The following is a 21,501-nucleotide window of genomic DNA, read 5'->3' as shown; positions in this document are numbered from 1 at the left end:
ATATCCCACCCCACAGCAAAGTCTACTAGTCACCAAGACTTTCTAATCAGTTTTAGTGCTTCTTTCAGATAAACGTTAAGGATCATGGACTGTCCTCCAATATGAAAAGATCAGAAAAAAAAACAACAAAAAAAGAACTTAAAGAACATTTGGGGAAAAGAACTAACTACTACCCTCAAAGAGATCAAAAGACATCCATTCATGAAATAGGATGCTTAAGAAAGAAACTGGAGTAGGGGACGCCTGGGTGGCTCAGTGGTTGAGCGTCTGCCTTTGGCTCAGGGCATGATCCCAGAGTCCCAGGATTGAGTCTCACATCGGGCTCCCTGCATGGAGCCTGCTTCCCTCTCTGCCTGTGTCTCTGGCTCTTTCTCTCTGTCTCTCATGAATAAATAAAATCTTAAAACAAAAAAAAGAAAAAGAAACGAGTATAATAGAGAGCTTATGGACATTCAAAATGGGATACATTTTTAAGAAACTGTGATACAATGAAATAAATTCAACCTAAGCATAAGTAATAAATTGAGGAAACCTCCCAGGAGTAGAAAATACAGCTTTAAAGTAGGAGAATTAACCAGGGGAATTATCTGACTCCAGCCATGATTGATAAAGAAAGAAGAAAATTACCAAAGAAAAGAACTGAATGATACAAATCTCCACATTGAAAGGGATCCAGAATACCCAGCAGGATCAAAGAAAGAAAAAAAAAAAAAAAAAAGACCAACACTAAGCACAATTTCTCATCTTGAAATTTTATAACAAAAATGAAGAGAAGATCCTGTATTGGCTTCTTAATTACAACTTTAAGAACTCTCAAGACAATGAAGCAATGCCTGTAGTACTGAGAAAAATGTTTAGCCTTGAATTCCAATTTAGCAACTTAATGTGAGGTGAACAGGACACATTTTCAGACATTCAAGATCTTTTAATTTATTTTTTCATTCAAGATCTTTTAAAAAGATCATAAATCAAGACAAAAATCATAGGAAGATAAATGAAGACAATGTCCTAGAAAAACAGGAGTGTAAAGAAAGAAACAGACATGGAACCCAGGAAACAGTTAAAAAAGGAAAAGTCTAGACATAGAACCCAGGAAATAGTTCCAAAAGTATGTAGAAAGCCTAGGGAACAACTACTAATCCAGATTGGACCAGGATTGCAGATAATGAAAGCAAAATTCTAAGGGGGAAGTCACATGAAAACTATTATGGCAAATGGCAGAGACCATAACACAACTGGGGAAAAAACTGCTAAGTACAAAGAACGAATGGCAATTACGTTTTCTTCATTAGGAAAAGTTATTGTACAAGAAATGGGGTGTTTGGGGTGAAACTTGGGTAAATATTTAGTTATAAGGGAAACATAAGGTATTGAATCAGTACTTTTGCTACAGGGACACCTGGGTGGCTCAGTGGCTGAGCATCTGCCTTTGACTCTGGGTATGATCTCAGGGTGGTGGTGGTGGAAGGGACTGAATCTCACATCGGGCTTCCTGCGGGGAGCCTGCTTCCCCCTCTGCCTGTGTCTCTGCCTCCCTCTGTCTCTGTGTCTCTCATGAATAAATGGATAAAATCTCTAAAAAACATTTTTTTTTTTTTTTTTTTGCTACAAACATGCTGTGGGATGGAAGTGACTGGGGCAATGAAGACAAGGGTGAATAACGAAAATGGATATGATACTTAAAAATCATGAAGTAGTATAAATATGTTCTTTAGAAATGTGAAGGTGAATCCCAGAACAGCTAAAAAGTTGAGGGTCAATGCCTTTGCAAAGGGATTGGGAATGAAGGGTGGGGCAAAGGATTACTCTTTTCCTTCTTAAATTAATATGATCATATCTCCTGGTTGCCCAGTATCTCCAGAAAAGTCCTAATTCGTGCTCATTACCCCAGGACAATTATTAATAGCCTTGGCTTGTTTCTTAAAAGTGGCCTAGTTTGGATAGTAAAGCATACAGTTGCCTAACATAAATCTTTTCCATCTTCTAGCCTTCTTTTTTTTTTAAAAGATTTATTTATTTTAGAGAAAGAGAGAAGTGGGTGGGGTCAGGGGCAGAAAGAAAGAGAACCCCAAAGCAGACTCCCTGCTGAGTGGAGAGCTGGACACAGGGCTCAATCCCATGACCTGACCCAAAGTCAAGAGTCAGCCACAAAACCAATGAGCCATCCAGATGCCCCTACCTTCAGCTTTTTATAAAACATTTAAACTATATTCATATAAAATATTCAATTAAAAAGAAATGATTATGAATAGGACATTTATGGAAAGCATACACAATTAGTGAGAAGAGCAATGGTTACTGATATGTAAAAACTCAAATGATTTAAGAAGTTGCAGATTTATCATTTTATTAAGACAACTATAAAAATTATAAACAAGGGGGAGTCTGGATGGTTTAGTTGGTTAAGTGTCTGCCTTTGGCTCAGGTCATGATCCTGGGTCCTTGGATCCAGCCCCAGGTCAGGATCCCTGCTCAGCAGGGCGTCTGCTTCTTCTCCCTGTTTGTTCTAATAATAATAATAATAATAATAATAATAATAATAAATATATATATAAAACTAAACAAGAGACTGTATTTGTGATGAGGATATTAACAGAGAGACAAAATTTTTTTTGAGATATAGGCCTATAGATGGTTCTACAATGATTATGTTTTTTTTTTTTTAATTTTATTTATTTATTCACGATAGAGAGAGAGGCAGAGACACAGAGGGAGAAGCAGGCTCCATGCCGGGAGCCCGACATGGGACTCGATCCCGAGACTCCAGGATTGCGCCCTGGGCCAAAGGCAGGCGCCAAACTGCTGAGCCACCCAGGGATCCCCTGATTATGCTTCTTCATCATACCTTATAGTTTACTTTGTATTTATACTCAACTTTTATTTGCACTTAATTGCAGAATGAAACTAACCTAGTAGGAAATCTGCTCAAAACAAACCTCTTGGGAGAAGGCAAAGAGGCACAGTCCTCTGAGATACAGAATTTATATTCTATGAAACTATTTTTGGCAACTCCTCTATATAAATTGATTGAATTCTGACAATGTAGGTGTTAGCAGAAAACTTACATAATTTGGTTGCATAAGTTGTAGGTCAAAAGTACAAAAAACTGTAGAAAAAAATAAAATGCGCAGTCCTTGAAAAACTGCTTCCAGACCACTTGCATCGTACTATGGAGACATCAAGCTTATTAGATGCTTAGTGTGTGCAAGGTACATTAACTAATACTAAACAAGTGGATGAGGTGAGAGGACAACATGGAATGCAAACACTGAGATAGTGACTATGAAGACGTTGTGGTCCGGTAGAGTTAAAAAAAAAAAAAAAAAAAAAAAAACCCCACACAAATGACCATTAACTTAAATTGTTGTATGTGTTGTAAAAGAAAGGTATAAGCAAGAACTATCAGAAAAATGTATTTGAAGCTCAGTATTTTTAACCAAGACTTTATGAATACAGCACAAAAAGTTCATTAAGTGCAATCTTACCTCAATAGTCAGTAAAATAATCGTTTTTCTAACACTGTATGTCTTTAAATCTGTATTTCTTTAGGTTTGATTCCTGAGTTAGACAGCTGTTTGGTAATTAGATAAACATTACCTCCAGGGCTGGCTTCATAGGCATGTGACATATACAGGACCCTGCACTTGACTGAAAGCTGTACTACTGACATCTTGAAATTCTTGATAATTCCATCCCGAACTTGTGTTTTTATTTTATTGGGGGGGGGGGGGGAGGGAAGAATCTTAAGCAGCCTCCATGCCCAGCATGTGGGCCTGATGTAGGGCTGAATCTCATGACCTAAGACCAAGACCTGAGCCAAAATCAAGAGTTTGATGCTTAACCAACTGAGCAACCCAGAGGCCCCTGAACTTAGGTTTTATAATACTTGAAGTCACAGAGGACTGTGGAGCATGAGCTTGAACAGAAGGGATACATGACTATCTGCTAGTTGTACATAGTATGCATGATTGCTATGAAATTTTCACAGCACGCTTAATTCATACTCTCTTTAAGCCTCATGCAAGTCCTAGGCATCAGGAGTCCACCTGAATAGTGTGCTCATATTCCTTATCAACATATCTGAATAAGCTGAGGCACTGACAGCTGCAAAGGGCTGATTCTCCATTCTCCAGATTTGGCCTGAATGCAGAAAGAAGAAAATGAGCGATAAAAATCGTTTGATCCATACTTGAGGTTTTTACTTTATTGAACTTTTCAACTTTGGAAATGAGGGTTGCTTGGGCGAAGATTCTCTGGATCAGATAATTAACTGCTAGTTTACCTAATTAGTTGTGACTTTACTCTGGTTAAGTGTACCCTCCCTCACTTTAAAGCATTTTAATAATGACTGGCATAAAGCAACAGGAATGGAAAATAGATATTCCTACCAACATCACAATTTATGGGGTCTGTTACTCTCATAAACCTGTGACTTGTTAGTTACTAGGAAAATTAACATTTTAAAGATAATTTCATTCTGCTGGGCTTCCTCAGAAACTCTGAAGAGCTCTTTAAAACAAGTTCATGTTTTCCAGTGATCTGCTGAACATTATAAAGAATCTTTAGGGGAAAAAAGGTGTTTTCTACCTATAAACAACACAATTCAAATTTCTTCTGTGGAAATAATCTTGTCTTAAACCTTCTCTCAGTTCAGATAAAAAGCCCAAAGGAATTCATCACTGACTTGTAAAAATCTCGAATTTTGTGCCCAATGTTGCCTGCAAATTATCAAGATCTCATCATGACATCATCATGACATGTTAAATAAAACTGAAAAAACTATCTCACAACTTATACTAGAATATAAACACATTAAAATTGAATTTTACAATGTTTTCAGCAAGACTACTTGGATACCAGGGCTACTCTGGGTAAACCAACAAAATTAAGTTTCTATAATACCATGCTAGGCTGTCTAAAGTGAAATCATTAATGGACATATTTTTGTCTTTTGTATTTCATTCTACTTGTAATGGTTCCATTTCCAAACTTTTTTTTATAGGACCTTGCTAGAAAAGAAGTCTAAAATTCTTTGCCCCAGCACCCAGAATTCTAACCTGTTTCCACCTAATTTCCAATTGCCACCTTAAAAAAAACAAAACAAAACAACCTGGTTGCAGTTCAACTTTTAAAAGTTACTGAGTACTTTCAGTATACCAGGTAGGGTGCTAAATTTTAGAAATATTAATAATAAAATCTATTTCCTAAACTCGTATTTCAGAAGAGGGAGTGGAATAAAAATAAGTACATACACAACTTATGAAGGGAAATTAGGAATCCAAGAGATATGAAAATACAAAAGACCCTCCTGCCCTGGGAACATTTGTAATTTCCAGAAAATTTAAATTTTCACTTTACGAGTCCAGCAGAAGAAATCACAGCGCAGGACATGCATGGGGCATGGTTATGTGGATACTGATTTTACTAGTCTCCCAACTTTTCCCTGCTTCAATATTTTTAAGCAAAATAAGACAAATTGAACAAAATTGGGCTTCAATGTTCCCTCTCTGCTGAATGCATAGATAGAAAACAAGAGAACACCACTCCAACTAACATAGTAACAGCGAGCCAGGTAATCTATTAAATCACTTTTCTTGAGTACACCAGAGCTGAGACTACAAGGCAAACAGATGAAATGAACAACAGAATGATAAGCCCCTCAAAAGAAAAAATAAAAACAAAGGTGGCCACCAAAAAGGCTGGTAAGAAACAGCCAAAATTTATTAAATTTTTAAATATCTAAAGGTAAATATTTGCTAGTGTAATAAGACAGATTAGAAATTCTGGGGGCGCCTCAACACAAGGTGAGTCTTTTCCATAGGCCTCATACGAAAGACTGAGGACAGATAAGAGAGATGAAGTCTCATTCTCTGTAGTATGACCATGCAGGGCCTGTCTATGCTTAAGAAAAGAACTTGAAGGAGCTCATCCAGGCCCCAGATCCTGCAGGAGTACAAGGTGGGATTGGCTGTGACTAGGAAAGGAGGTATGAAACCCATTTCCAGCACAGACTCTATACAAGGCAAAGGTCTGTGGCCATTGCAGAAGGGCTATAAAACCTGCTGCCCAAGATCCTCCATCAATACAAGGCAAAAATCAGTTTTTTGTTTTGTTTTGTTTTTGCAGGGGGAGGGGGGGAGATGGCAAGGGTCTGCATGCACTCTGGACTCTAGGAGGCCGGGAGAAGAACAGAACTTTTGGGACCACCCCACCTCTGAGGACTTAGTTTTAGACAGCCTGCCTAAGACTAGAGAAAGATATACAGAACTAAGAACACTCCCTTTTACCATAAGCTTTGCTTTAAATAAGAAAAAAAGGCAGCCTACTGCTGAGAGAGCTACAACAGCCTGAGAGAAAGAGAGAGAGAGAGAGAGAGAGAGAGAGAGATAGATAGATCTCTTTATGGTACAGATGTACAAGGCCTGTGGGAAGTTAAAGCTAGTAGAATACTACTAAAAGAAATCCTCCAGTACCCCAGGCTTCACATTACATAGTAGCAGTCTACCACTGAGGAACTCTGAAGTTAAAGTGATAATAAAGATCAAGCCTGGCTTGGGCGGTCCAGATGGCTCAGTGGTTTAGTGCCGCCTTCAGCCCAGGGCCTGATTCCGGAGACCCAGGATGGAGTCCCACGTTGGGCTCCCTCCAGAGCCTACTTCTCCGTCTGCCTCTCTCTCTTCCTCTGTGTCTCTCATTAATTAAAAAAATAAAAATAAAAATAAAAATAAAATGCCTGGCTCAACTACAGACTAAACCAATTCCACTATCACACTAACAGTCTGACTGAAGTAGAGTACGTCTAGATCCAAGCTTAAATATTATTTCAGTCACTACTTTTTTTTTTCTTACAATTTTGGCCATTTAACCAAAAATTACAAGACCTCTAAAAAACACAAGGAAAGGGCAGCCCTGGTGGCTCTGCGGTTTAGCGCTGTCTTTGGCCCAGGCTGTGATCCTGGAGACCCCGGATTGAGTCCTACGTCAGGCTCCCTGCATGGAGCCTGCTTCTCCCTCTGCCTGTGTCTCTGCCTCTATCTCTCTGTGTCTCTCGTGAATGAATAAAATCTTTAAAAAAAAAAAAAAAATTAACCCATTGCTATGAGAGTCAGGAAACCAAATGAGCATGGCCCCAATGTGAACAAAGTGGAAAACTGAGGCATTTAACAGTAAAGCAAGCAAAACTGAAGAACTAGGGAAAATAGGCTAAAAGAAAATTGTCCAAAATGAAGCATGGAAAAACAGTTGACAGTAAGTATAGAATGGAGGGTTTAAGAGACACTGATAGAGAAGTAAAGAAGTCTACAAATGACCAGGGCAGAGAAAAAAATTGAGGAGATACTGGCTGAAATTCTTTCAACACTGACAAAGGATCAGAGTCAGGAAGCCCGACTGGAATAATTACCAGAGATTAACAATTAGGCCAACTTCTAGATTAAATACTCTCACCACTCCAAGAATTGCATTTAAAAACAATAAAGATCTGAAAATGCCATGAGAGCACTGACTGGGGAATAGCCAAAAGTTCCAAATAAGATTTCAAAGGAGGTAACATCTTAGTTGACCTTTGAAAAATAAAAAGAGACAAGAAGCCATAAAAATGCTAAAGCATGTTGAAGAACTACAAAATAGAAAATAATTTGAGTGTCAGAGTGAAGTTGAAGATCTGGAAGGGGAGAGAGGAACAAAGATCTCTGAAGGGAATAAATATATAAAAATAGATTAGCCCTATATGACAAAGGCAATCTTGTGTCCACTGCTCAGGTGTTTGTCCTTTAACCATAGTCAATGGTTTTGAAGCTTTTCACCACCAGTAATTTGTATATTCTCCTACCTTAGGACCCCAGAAATTATGTTCCTGACAGAGCTTTCAAAGATAAAACAATTAGTAGTTCAACAAAACTTTATCCAGTTTTGCCTAATAATAATAGATGCACTTACATCTTCCTGCATTTCTCTTAATGCTGAAAGTTAGTAATTAATTTTACTACCTTTGTGGAATAATAGGCAACAATCTAATGCTACAGGTTCAGAAACTACTAAAGATCTTGAAATACCATCAGCTAAAAACAAAACTCTCCCAAGTTTGTCCTCAACTAAGGACAAGTTAAGGAAAAAACAAACCAGCTCCAAGGCAAATTAATGAGGGCCTAAAGAAATGGATAGAGAAGGCAGATTAAATACATCAAGTAGAAAAGAATTCTTTGGAGGGTGGGGGGAAATAATTCAGAATACCTATTAAAAACCTTTTTTTTTTCTTGCAGGGAATTTAGAATAGAAGACAAAAAAGCCCAAGATGAGTTTTAAAGAAATTAGTCTGAAGTACACAGAAGAGGCTTAGAAGCATGGTGGAAATAGTTTTGAAAACACAGGAGAGCAGCCTAGGTGATAACAGATTTTCAACCACTTACACTGATCTATATACTTTTCCCCATACATGTATGTTACTTCCTGGCCTTCTGATTTCACTATACTTTCTATATGGTCAGCCTAAGTGCTGTTCCTCCACTGGTTATGCCTGATGAGTAGAATTTAGGGGCGCTATGGAAAAGAAAACTGTAAAGCTTCAGGCCATATAGGAAAACACTTAAGAAAAAAGGAATTCTACCCATTTTCTAGCTAACAGTAAAACTTTCTTTGAGCATTACCATAAATTGTTTACCAAGTATGACTTGGATTTTTAGTTATCAAACTTGGAAAGCTCATTAGTTCCTAAGGTCAGAGAAATGATAGCGTGTTAAAGTTTTCACTGATTCTGCTTATAAAGAGTTCAAATAACATGTATCCTTTCCCATCACTCTCTAGACCACTCTGTTCATTTAAAAAAATTTAAGGGAGAGAGAGTGAGAGAGCATGCACAATAGCAAGAGAGAGCTCAAGCAGGGAGGAGAGGGAGAAGCAGGCTCCCCATTGAGCAGGGAGCTCAATCCCAGGACCCTGGGATCATGACCCCAGCAGAAGGCAGACGCTTAACTGACTGCCCCTAGACTCTCACTCTGTTCCATTACTGTAACGGTCTTGTTCACAATCTGTCATGAATCTCCTAACAGTCATAAACCAAGTAACAAGACTAACAAGACCGCAGGCCCATCTATATTAACAAATAGTTTTATGGCTCACCCCTAAGACTTTCCCTTTTATTAATTAATTTAAGTCAATAAAGATGAAAATAAATATGAAACTGAGGCCAGGCAAGATAAATTAAGCATTGCTCATTTTTTAGCACATGAGCCAATTTCTATTTACAGAAATGATAGTTAAGAACGCAAACTATGAAGTCCGTCCTTTACTTGGGGTGATGCTAGACTTAGTTTCTCTAGTATTTAATTTCTTTGCCTACAAAATGGGGATAATATCAACTTCAAAGGTATACTGTGAACTTTGCTAGCATGTAGTATGTATTCAGCAAATACTTGCTCTTATTAAGCAATGCTATCACCATTAAAAGATTTCATGGTGATTTCTGAAGCTGATTTCAATGTCAGCTTAGCAGACATTCTCTTGGTTTTTTCATTACTTGAAATTTGTCTTGGGGTGCCTGGATGCCTCGGTTGGTTGAGCACTGATTTCAGCTGGGGTCATGATCTCGGGGTTGTGAGACTGAGCCTCATACTGGGCTCTGCATTTAGCATTAAGTCTGCTTGTCCCTCTCCCTCTGCTCCTCCCCCACTCTCTCCCTAAAATACATAAAATCTTTTTTAAAATTGCTTTTAACACATAGTAAAAAGAATTTTTAAAGTTATACAGATTTATTACAGGAGGATAATTACCATCTAAAAAGACATACCTTGCTTGTAGAAGTATATGTATAAATATTGGGGAAAAATAAACATTATTAACATTTTATTGTTTATGGTTGGGTTTTTTTCTGCCTTATATTCAGTTTTCCAAAAGTTCCTTAATGTACTTGCTCCTTTTATAATTAAGAGAAACATAATTTGCAAATGAAGAGACTTGTTTTTTTTTTTTTTTTAAATACCTTAAATTCTATAAAGAACTCCTAGGAGTAATTCCCTAAATTGCAGTACTACTGGTCTACCCTCTTTAATATCTACGTAACACAAAAGAAAGTAATAAATATTAAACAATAAAGTACAATTCTAGTAAATATTATGTAGAATATAAGGTTAAAATCACTCACAAAATGTTTAGACTACCAGAATATGCCTTAAAAAATTTACTATAAAAATTTCCAAACACGCAATAGAGACAGTAAACCTCCATGTACAGGTCAACAGTCTCCAACAATTATCAACATCTAACCTATCAGTCTATTCTAGCATCCTCTATTTTAAAACAAATCCCAATTATGACATTTTTAAGAATGTCTGTACTTAAACCCCTCCCAACCAAGTATGCGTATTTCTTTACATTGTGATGTTGCTAGAAGTAGAATCTTACTTTCCCCATTCTTTGGATATGGGCCAGTCTTGTGACACTGACTTTGACTATGAGAATGCAGGGTTAAGTGACATTATACGATCTACAAGGCTGTAAGAAGTCTTACAACTTCCACTTTCACTCTCTTGGAATGCTGTCTTGAGAACCCCATGCCATTAGGCCATATAAAGCAAAGCCTAAATGTTAACCAAACCAACTATCAGACCTGTGAATGACACCATCTTGGATCTTCCAGTCTGAGAAATCCTACAGCTAAATGCTAGTACATGAGTGAACCCTGGCAAAACCAGCAGAACGACCCAACAGGTGCACAGAACTGTACTAGTAAACAATAATCTTAATCCACTAGGTTTTGAAGTGGTTTGCTATGCAGCAAGAGTGATGCTTCATAACTCATCCTATTTTAATTTTGCTACAATTATTATGTACCCAGTTTCTATGAAAAATCGATTCTGTTTTAGGGTCTAATTTAGAATTTGTCTTAAGTATCTAGGGGAGTTGAAGTTAGTGAATTACCAATAAATTCAGAGCATGAAGGCCAGAGTTATCACACAAAATACCTATGTATTTCAGTAGCCACTAGTCTTCCAGAATTGCAAACATACTTATAATTCCATCATTATATATAATATTCCATTCCATACCAAGTATTTAGCCTTTTCTATAAAAATCTGCTTCCGGGAGAAAAAAAAAAATATTTTTTTTAAACGGGAAATGCTGCGATGCCTGGGTGGCTTAGCGGTTGAGCGTCTGCCTTTGGCTCCAGGCGTGATCCTGAAGTCCTGGGATCGAGTCCCACATCGGGCTTCCTGCATGGAGCCTGCTTCTCCCTTTGTCTATGTCTCCGCCTCTCTCTGTGTCTCTTATGAATAAATAAAATCTAAAAAAATAATAAATGGGAAATGCTAGTATTTTATTAATCCTAGTGAAATAAGATCAATAGTGAGATGTGGAACCTATATGTGGTCACAAGAGAAAACACAAAACTCTTTAAGTTTTCTAAAAACTGCCTCTGAGTTTCAGCTGACAGATATTTAAGACACAAAGATCTACCCGTGCTTTAAAAAATAATTAGAAAAAGGCTCAACATCTTCACGAGAAAATATGCCTATTATGTTAAATTTACACTACTTTATAAATAATCTCTTCTCCTTTGAAGTAGTTTTGATCTGTAAATGTGAAGTTTCAATCTTCGTTTAGAGTGGACACCATTTTAGAGAAAGTGAGAAACACAATACACTGCAGTGCAATGATCCTAATAAAAGGTGAGAACCTAGCTTTTAAGGTCCAAAATTTGGCCTCTTCTAAAGCTTTGACAAAACTGGGTGTAGAGCAGTAGGTGATTTCAAAACCAGGTGTTCAACTTACGTAGTCTAACTGGTAGAGCCACAGAGAAACATATTTGAGAGCAAGAAAAACCAGCTTTGATCACATGAGTTCAGACCAGAATAGAAAAGTTAAGATCAATGAAAATGAAACCTGAGCCAACTTTCAAATTAGAATTTTATACCCACCTTGGGTTCATCTTACTATTAGCAACTGTATTAAAGGTAGAGTTTCTATAAAATGATTTGTGAGAAGATAAATTATTTGACTATAACAGAATTTTGCTTTAGTGAATTCAAACAGATCTTACAAGTAATTCAGAATCTTACTCTTTTGACATTATAATCCTAATGTGATCAGGTGTTAATTCTGCTATTTAAGAGTTAAAACGTTCACTAGTTAAGTTTAATTTGTTGGTTAAAAATAGTTTGATGCAAGCATTTCCCTCTGCATTCCACTTATGCATTTCCCATTGTTCTTTATTATTGGCACTTAATTATCAGCAGTAACAGAAGGATGCCGTCAGTAAAGATAACCTAAAAATCATTTTTATTGGGCTTAGGGATACAATAGCTCTCCATTCCCAACAGCATAGAGCACTTTCTAAAACAGTAGAGGTCTTTCATGTCACCTTCCATTCAATTTGTTGCAGCTATGGGAACAAATTGTCCATTCCTGAAACAAAATACGATACCATGACTTTGCAGTTTCTTTATCAAACTCCTAGTCATCTTCACATCTCTGTTCAAGCAATAGTTCCTGTAAAAAAAAACTTCCCCAAAGATTAAACACCCCTCTCCTTTGTGCTCCCACAGTAGTACTATGTTCTTAGACTGAGATAATAGCAGCAGTTGTTTATACATTAGTCTCATGACTAAACTGTGAGTTGTGGAGGGCGGGTGCTTGTCAAGCTCATTCTTGTAATATGAAGAAGCCCTAGTCTAGTAGCCAGAATACAACAAATTACAAATTATCAAAAAATGTTTTACATAAGTTGGTAATTTTACACTATTTTTCTAAAATATTAATAATGGGCAACTCTTGAACATACACCAGATGAAGAGTTGTATGAAATGGATATGGAGCTCGATAAAAATTGGCTGCACTGAGAGCCATGGATGATGTTCTCAGGTGATTATCTGACATCTTCATGTAGAACACATGCACATCTATATAAGGAAATCTTTGTGCTTTACTTTGGAAAATAAGCTCTCTTGCCAGTGTGGCAGAGAATAATCACCTGTATTTAAGTAGGCATTTTTAATCATTCTTATTCAAGACATCTGACCCTGCATGCAACTTTGGAAAAAAGCCAAGATTACACATACCCCACATGCCTACATCTGTGGCATAATACAGAGCAAGGGAAAAATTGTAAAAAGTTGTTACCTAAAAACATTTGCATATAAATGTTTATATACAAAACATACAAATAGAACTTATATAACAATTATTGGGGAGGAGGGGCTATTAAAGGCTGAGTACAATTTTCAGGTTATTCTGACCAGAATATAAACAATTGGACTTTAGGTATCAATTCCAATTGTATATATCCATTAAAAATTCAATCCAAGAGCATTATTGTCCCCTAGGTATTGACTACTACAGGCTCCCTCATCCAATTTAATCCTCACCTCAACTCTAGGAAAACTGCTATGATTCTAAGGAAATCTGAAGGGGTTAAAAATTATGCCAAAATTAAGAATCAAGCCCAGATCTTCTGAGTTTAAATGCCTCATACACCACAACACTGCTTTCACAGAGAGCTGTAGAGCTGTAAATGAAGTACTGACCCCACTTCTGAAACAAAATGTTTATTCTCATGGAAAAAAAAAAAATCTAATTACACCATGTGGTTTGCCTTGTTAACAAAAGTATGCTGTTTGTTTTTTAAATAAAAATTCGTTTTTTGACCTTACCTTAGCTCTAGACGGAAAGGAGAGAGTAAAGGGAGGTCTGAAAAAAATTTACAAAAAAATAACTAAAAAGTCCTACAAACCTTAAAAAATAAAAGAGATCTTACTAAACTCCATTTCATGTTAGCACCTTGACTCTCAGTAGTGCCGAGCGACACCAGTCGTGACGAATCCATTACCAGGACAGATTTTCCCCATTTAAGAATATCTACATGTGTACGTAGAAAAAATAATAATTGTAGTATTTTGTGTGGTACTTGTTTGTACATGATGTTCACCTTCACTACGCAGCTCCATTAAAACGAGGGGACACTCTCCGACGGTGCCCTCGAGCTCTTCAGCTCTTCCGCCACAGGCCGGTTTCACGTACACCCGAACGCACACATGCCGTCGACTGCTTCCAGTCGGCCTACACGCAGCTCCGCGCAGCACCGAACGACTCCCAAGGCAGCACGACGTTCACGGGACGGAGCGAGCAGTGAGCCCATCGCCGGCGCCGCCCCGGGGCAGGCAAGGCCCGGCCGCCCCGGAGGCCGCCCCCCGCGCGCCTGCCCTCAGGGCCCGCGTCCGCCTGACCTTCCGAGAGGAGGCCGGCCCCTGCCCCTCGCCCACCGCCCGTCCAGGAGGAGGACGTACCGGTCCGCCCCTCTCCCCGTCACAAACTCCGCCGCGAGACCGCAGGCCGCCGGCAGGGGCCCGGCTCGGGCCCGGGCAGCGGCCTCCGCGGCCTCCCCTCCCCCACGCGGCCTAGCCTAGAACCGACCCGACAGGGAGAAGCCCGAGCGCCGCAGCTGCTTACCCCTGCTCCCTCGCCGGCACGGAACGGGGCGCGTCCTGCCCGCCACGACCGCCCCGCCGCCTTCCTCCTCGGGGTGGTGGGCCTTGACCCGAGCCGAGCAGTCCGCAGAGAAGCACAATGGCGCCCGCCCCTCGCCCGGAGCCGGCGCACAGCAGGCCGCCACCGTTGAAAGCCCCTCCCTTCTTCTCCTCCCGCCCCCGCCCCGCCCCCCAGTTCACGGGCTGCGCCGACTTCTCGCGAGAGGGGCGGCGCTGCGGGTCCCGAGAGCTGCGGGCGGGCTCGACGTACCCCGCCGCGGGGTGGTGCTCTGGCTGCGGCAACCGTTGGAGGGCTGCCCCGGGGAGGCAGCGAAGCGCCACCGGTAAGCAGCGGCGGCTGGTCGGCTGGCGGGCTGGCGGCGGGGCCGGCGAGGGTGCGGGCGCCGGGCGCGGGGCGTCGGAGGCCTGGCCCAGGTCGGCCGCGCTCGCCCGGCTGCCGAGAGCTCGGATGTAGCCCCGCCGCTCCCCGGCGCCCGAGTCCCGGCGCGGGTCTGCCCCCTCCCGCGAGCCTGCAGGACCCTCTGCTGGAAAAACCTCCTGCTCTTTTTTCTTTTTTTCTTTTCTTTCTTTTTTTTTTTTTTTTTTTTTTTTGCGCTTGGTAAGTGGCGCAGCGAATGCTCGTGGACTCGAGCGAAGCACCGGCTCCTGCGACCTCGCCTCCTGCCCTCCCCTCCCCGGGCGCGGGCCGGCTGCCCCGGGACCGACCCTCCTCGGGGGCCTCGGGCTCGGGGTGCCCCGCTTGTGCCGTCGTGTCTTTCAGAATCGTGGTACTGATCTTTGAGAGTGTAGCTGCAGATTTTGCAGTAAAAAAAAACAAAAAACAAAAAATTCACTTTTAGAGGGCAGAAAATTTTGAAATAAAGTGGTCTGGTGAAAATGAGGCGAAACTTTCAAGACCCTGTGAAGTGTGGAAAACTTACTATGTGAACGATTAGTAAAAAAAAAAAAAAAAAAAAAAAAGGGGGAGTAAGAGAAGCAAGCCACAATTTAATGCGGATTTAGATAGTACGTGGATTCAGGTGATACTGTGCGTATTTTGAATAATTTATCAAACGTAGAAGTTCTTTACCTAAGGTAGAGGCGAGTTACGGGAACTTGTAGGCTTACTCATGGCACCTGGTTTTTTTAAGTCACCTGTTTTATTAGGTTTTAAGCAATGCATTGGATTCAAATAATTCCAATGAAGTATGAGATTTATACGTGATTTCTTTGTCATTTTATCCAAAGGCAATGTACTATCACTTATCCCTGTTTCAGTCTGGGAGACAGACGGTCCACGCTTCACTATTACAAGTTGTAAAATAGTATGAATTTTAAAGATTTAAAGTTTATCATTTAAAGTTGGCACATAAATGTCAATCTAGTTTTTTAGAATGTGAGTTAAAGATTAAGTATCTGGTATAGGGTAAAGTGAACACATTATATTTTAGAGGAAATTAATATCCCTTTTTAGGAAACATTTTTTTTCCCCCAGCCTGTGTGAGTGTACCTGTAGCATCGTGGCTTTGGATGTACACACCTGAAGCGCCAGACTGCATGAGTACCAATCTGACTCTGATCTTACTGCTTTTGTTGTCTTGAGCAATTCCTTAACTTTGCAAACCTGTCTGTGTAAAATGGGGTTAATGACAATACCTGTACCGCACAGGGTTGTTGAAAGGACTAAATGAGATAATGCATCAGTTCCTGGAACATAATAAGCATTCCATAGCTGTTAGCTAATGCATTCCATGTTTAAACCACCACTAATAATATCTTTCTGGGGCTTAATGTTACATAGGTCCCTTAAGCATCTTCTCAAGTATATTCTACGCTAAGAGGAATGACTGCACCATTTTCCTGAACTATGGCAGTCAGACCTGGTAGCAGTACCTTCTCTACAGAACCCCCAAACCTGGCAAGAATGGTTCAGATTTTTTATGGCTTCATCCCCACCCAGAACTGATGCTATCAGCAGAGGTGAGTGTGGCACCAATTTTCTACGCTAAACATAACTTCCAGACTAATTTCTTACTGATGCTAGTAGTTGGGTAAAGATCACTGATAACTGTTTTTATTCCTTAACAATGGTCACTTACTGCTTGTAAAATACCTTCTCTGAGTTCCCATGTAACTATCATTATCAACAAATAATCATGGAGATTTTCCTATGTTAATGACAATTTGATAGGAATTGTGGATACAGGGGGCCGTTACAATGGTGACTATATCTTCTGAACTAAAAATCAGTACGAAATGATTTGACAGGCAAAATGTTTGAATTCAGAATTGTTTGACCAATTTAGACTCCATAATTGTCGTTTTTGCTCAAAATACCCCCAATTGATCTTCCTTTACTCAATCTGACATACTGTTTTATATCTAAATATCTTGGTTCACCACTTGCCTGCACCACTCATATTAGTTTCCGTTTTCTAAACTTGGCTTCTTCTCTAAATTAGGCTCTTATTTACAACTATTGATTTCCCCTTTCTACTTTATAAATTTGTCATTTGGTTATGGTCATAGCAGCCCTTTCCTCTAATGGCTAAACATTTCTTCAACTACCTAATAGCTTAGAGAATTCTCTTTCAGATATTAAATTTAAAAGTTCCAATTTTCCTTTTTTTTTTTTTTTGTCATTCCACAATCTAACCTTCTAAGAAGCTTCCCTATGTAAGGGCAATCTTATAGGTACTCTTCACTTTGAATAAACCGTGTGATCTTGAAAAAGTGTGGTCATGTTTGCTTTTTATAAATCAAATCATTTTTAAATGTAGATTATTTTTTAAGTTTTCAAGTAACAGAAGGTAATGCTTGGAATGAGAAAAGAGTGGTTATAGGGAGGTGTCCTTGAAGTGAAAAGAAAGGATGCCAATTTCTTCTTAAGTGGGAATTTTATTGATCCCTGGAAAAAGAAACCTTGTGGCGTCAACTAATTTGGGGATCTACTATTTAAAATTATAGGTAATAAAATAAAAGTTAATAGGTAATTTTATTTTATTTTTTTAAGATTTTCTTTCTTTCTTTGAGAGAGAGCATGCAGGTGTATACATGTGGGGGTGGGGGGGGGTGGGAGAGAATTCCAAGCAGACTCTGAGCTGAGTTGGAGTCCCACACAATGCTTGATCTCACTATTCTGAGATCATGACCTGAGCTGTAACCAAGAGTTAGGCACTAAATTGACTGAGCCACCCGGGTGCCCCAAGGTATAGATAATTTAAAATACATACTATTATTTAATAATGGATTGAGGACTCTTCTTCTTAAAGATACTGTGCTTTAAATCTTTGATGTAAAAGAATTCCTTTCATTCCAAAAATGGTAAACCTCTGATTTAGAGATTTTGTGAATTTTAATTTTTCCTTTAATTAAAGAGAATTTTAGCAATTTGAGTCTAATAAAAAATACCACATTTAATAAAGAAACATTCAAGAAACTCTGTTAGTTGATTTCTGCTGCAATAATTTTCAATCCCCAAAGCTAGTAGTTGAAACAATATAAAAAAAAAAAACCTGAGAAACCTTTTTTTATACATAAGTTCATCAACATCTAGAACTCACTGGTTCTAGGAATAATCATTCTTGCTCATATAGCTACTCCAGAATATATATAAGCTGATCAGAAGCAATTCCCAATTAATGACGCACTTGGAACCCATATGTAAAATACATTTCAGACTGCCTGAAACATAGTTTTAAATAAAGGCAGTTCTTTTTTTTATTAATAATACTAGGGGTTGAGAAAATATGGTACACAGACCAAATCTGGTTCATTGCTATTACTGTAAAGAGTTTTATTGGAACACAGGCAGGCTGTGTTTATGTATTATCTATGTATTCGCGTTGGCCCAAGAAACAGAATAAATAATACATAATAGTACTACCTATTTATGTGTCTAGAGAATTGGCTAACATAGTTGTAGGGGTTATTGGAATTTGTAGGAAAGACCAGAAGGCTTCAACTCAGACAGGAGTGAATAATACAGACTTAAGGCAGAATTTCTTCTCCAGGAAAGCTGTTTTTGCTCCCAAGGCTGAATAGACGAGGCCCATCATATTATCAAGGATAATTTCCTTTACTTAAAGTCAACATATTGTAAATGTTAAGCACATTTGCAAAATATCTTCATAACAATGCCTAAATTAATATTTGATTAAATAACTTGATACTTTACGTTCACTAAGTTATCTCATAAAAATAACCATCACTTCCCATGACTGCTTTTACCCTACAGTGGCAGAATTGACTAGTTGTGTTTGAGACACTGTGGCTCAGAAAGCTTAGAATATTTACTGTTTGGTTTTTTACAGAACGTTTGCCGGCCCCTCTAGTAAACTGAAACCAGATTGAACTGACTCTGTTCCTTTAATAACAGTCAAGGTACACATACATACACATCAGAATGATAATAATTGGCTCTCATGGCTACGTCAGATTACATTTACAAAACTATATGGAGAAGAGGATCCAAATACTGATATAACTTCCTTGGGTATCCCCTCTGGCAAGTTTGGTCACTATCCCCTTCTTAATTTTTCTTCATGTGTATGATTTTATAAGAATGTAGGTAGGTGATTATGCATACTGCCTATTTTATTACAGGCATTTTCTCTTTCCCTTCATAATTTGGCTCTCTTTTCTCTAATTACTCCTTGATAAACATCCTTGCAAAATTAGTGAGTAATTTTTTTCTATATGATCATCCAGTCTTAAAAGTTCTAGGAGCACTTGGGTGGTTCAGTCAGTTAAGTGTCCAACTCTTGATTTCAGCTCAGGTCATGAACTCAGTGGTAAGATCAAGCCCAACAATGGGCTCTCTACTCTGGGCGTGGAGCCTGCTTGGGATTCTCTCTCTCCCTCTTCCTTTGCCCCTCCCCCTCCAATGCACACGTCCACACTCTCTTTCAAAAATAAATAAATAAAAGAATAGTTCTGTAAAACGCAAGTGTGCTTTCTCTCTCCGCACATATAGAACTATCTACTCATAGTTTCTTTTACCATTTATTTTATAAAACAACCTCAAATTTCAATGTGCATGTTCATCTTGCTTTTTTCAACCAAAAGTACCTCTTATCCAAATCCCTGTTTATATTGTTTATCCTTTCTTTAATAGCTGTTACCATTCTGTCTTGTCTTCATGGTTTTTTCAGCTTTCTCATCTTTCTCTTGACTTGCTATTTAGTATCTTTTACAAAGATACATTCATATGGTAAAATATGTCTATGATTTCTTTTGTAACTTTTGCGTTTTTAGCTTAGTTTAAAAAGTCATACCTATTCCTAGATTGTATCATGTAGTATCCTAGATTTTCTGGACTGTGTTTAATTAAACTTAAATTAATTTTTGTATGTGGAATAATAAGATACAATTCTATGTTCAATGGATAGCCAGCTATGCTGGTAGTATTTCTTAAATACTTTTTTTGTTTGTGTATGACCTCTGTCACACACTGAATTCTCAAATTTATACTAGATTTATTTCTGGATTTCCTCTTGTGAAAACTAAACTATTCAGAACTGTAAACTATGCAGAGAACTATTATTTTGGTTCCTTTTGAGTCTACTTTACATTTTGTTACTATTCTGCGATTTGATCACCTACTTATTCAATAGTAAGAAATGGTAACTCTATTTCCTCTGGAATCACTTTGCATTATATATAGTGCATGTTATGCTACTAACCTACCTAGAAAACATCTCAATTTTTTTGCACTATTCATTTCCTCTTCTCACCAACTTGCTAAAGCCATTGAATATACTTCGTTATTTAAAAACACCTTATCAATATTTTTATATTTCAAAATAATTTTTTAAAAAACTATACACATACACATATATACTACTTAGATTCTTTATTTTTAAATATTTTATTGATTTATTCATGAGAGACATAGAGAAAGAGGCAGAGACACAGGCAGAGGGAAAAGCAGGCTCGTGCAGGGAGCCTGACATGGGACTTGATCCCAGGTCTCCAGGATCACGCCCTGGGCTGAAGGTGGCGCTAAACTGCTGAGCAACCCGGGCTGCCCAGCTACTTTGATTCTTAACTCTGTTTCGTATCCCACAGTCCAGTCTCAGTTTTTCACCATGTAGCCTTGGCCATTCTTGACAGCAAGTTGTCCACTTGTATCATGGACAATACGGAAGAAATCTTAAATTTTTCTGTATTATATCATCATAAGTGTTATGATAATAGTAATATGTTAAAAATATTTCATTCCTAGTTAATGTTTAGAATTCTTAGCTTTAGCATAGCAAACAAACAGGTTGGCAGTAGTTGTTGACTTTGTTGTGGCTTGAATATTATTCTCTTCAAAGCTGAGAACCCTCTACTTTAAAAAAATATTTTAATTCAGTTCTTAGAGATATTAATTCAGTACTTTTTGGTTTGCATGCAGTTAACTGTGCTTAAATTGTGGAAAGGCTTTTCTCAGGAAACTGATTATTTTACTGTTTTGAAGTCTATTAAGGTATTTTTTAATCTTCTGAACTTTATCTCAAATAGTTCTTGAATTAAAAGTTTTGAACAGGTGTTTTCATATTAGGGTCCTAATATGTGAATGAAAATACGAAATACAATTTTAATGAATATTTGGTTTCTCTTAATGGTTTTATAAATATATTGATGTGACTGTGTTAGACATTATTTTCTTAGGTTAATAACCAAATGTTTTCTTGGTACATCAATTTTGCTATGAGTCATCATGTTACAAATTGCTACAGGACTTCTAAAATACAATTATTTTCATGAAGTTATATATCGGGTTTTAATAGACCTTATTAATAGCTTCTAATCTGAATAAATAAGAGTCAAATTACAGCATTAAGAGATTAATTGGATAGATGAAAACTTGTATCTAAAAAGTTTGAGTAAAGAGTTTAAAGTTATATTTCAGTAATTCTTCCTGATAATGTTCAGAAATAAAAACTGTTAAGTGTTTCGTCTTACCTATACTTGGAAGCAAGCCACATAGAAACTATTAGTATTTATTTTCTTCAATGAAAAAACATGTACAGAAAGATCTAAATATACTACTGCAAAA

At 38.2% G+C, this 21,501-nt stretch overlaps 1 protein-coding gene across 8 annotated transcripts in view; it reads right to left on the bottom strand.

Annotated features, from left to right (window-relative positions):
* MARCHF7 (membrane associated ring-CH-type finger 7) overlaps positions 1 to 14,627 on the bottom strand; it is a 51,741-nt gene extending 37,114 nt beyond the window's left edge. For 4 of the 8 annotated variants that reach the window (XR_005384584.1, XR_005384583.1, XM_038584620.1 and 1 more), the window contains exon 1: positions 14,440 to 14,626. The gene's annotated coding sequence lies outside the window, so the exon portion shown is untranslated. Of the gene's footprint in view, positions 1 to 13,918; positions 14,089 to 14,439 lie in introns of those variants that run through there. The other 4 variants (XM_038584624.1, XM_038584623.1, XM_038584619.1 and 1 more) reach the window with 3 other exon arrangements.
* Positions 14,628 to 21,501: the final 6,874 nt, after the last annotated feature.

This window comes from Canis lupus, chromosome 36 (genome assembly GCF_011100685.1).
Source record: "Canis lupus familiaris isolate Mischka breed German Shepherd chromosome 36, alternate assembly UU_Cfam_GSD_1.0, whole genome shotgun sequence".
In the NCBI taxonomy this organism is placed as follows: Eukaryota; Metazoa; Chordata; class Mammalia; order Carnivora; family Canidae; genus Canis; species Canis lupus.
Note: the sequence above shows the minus strand (reverse complement) of the source record. Positions and strands in the feature narration are given on the sequence as shown.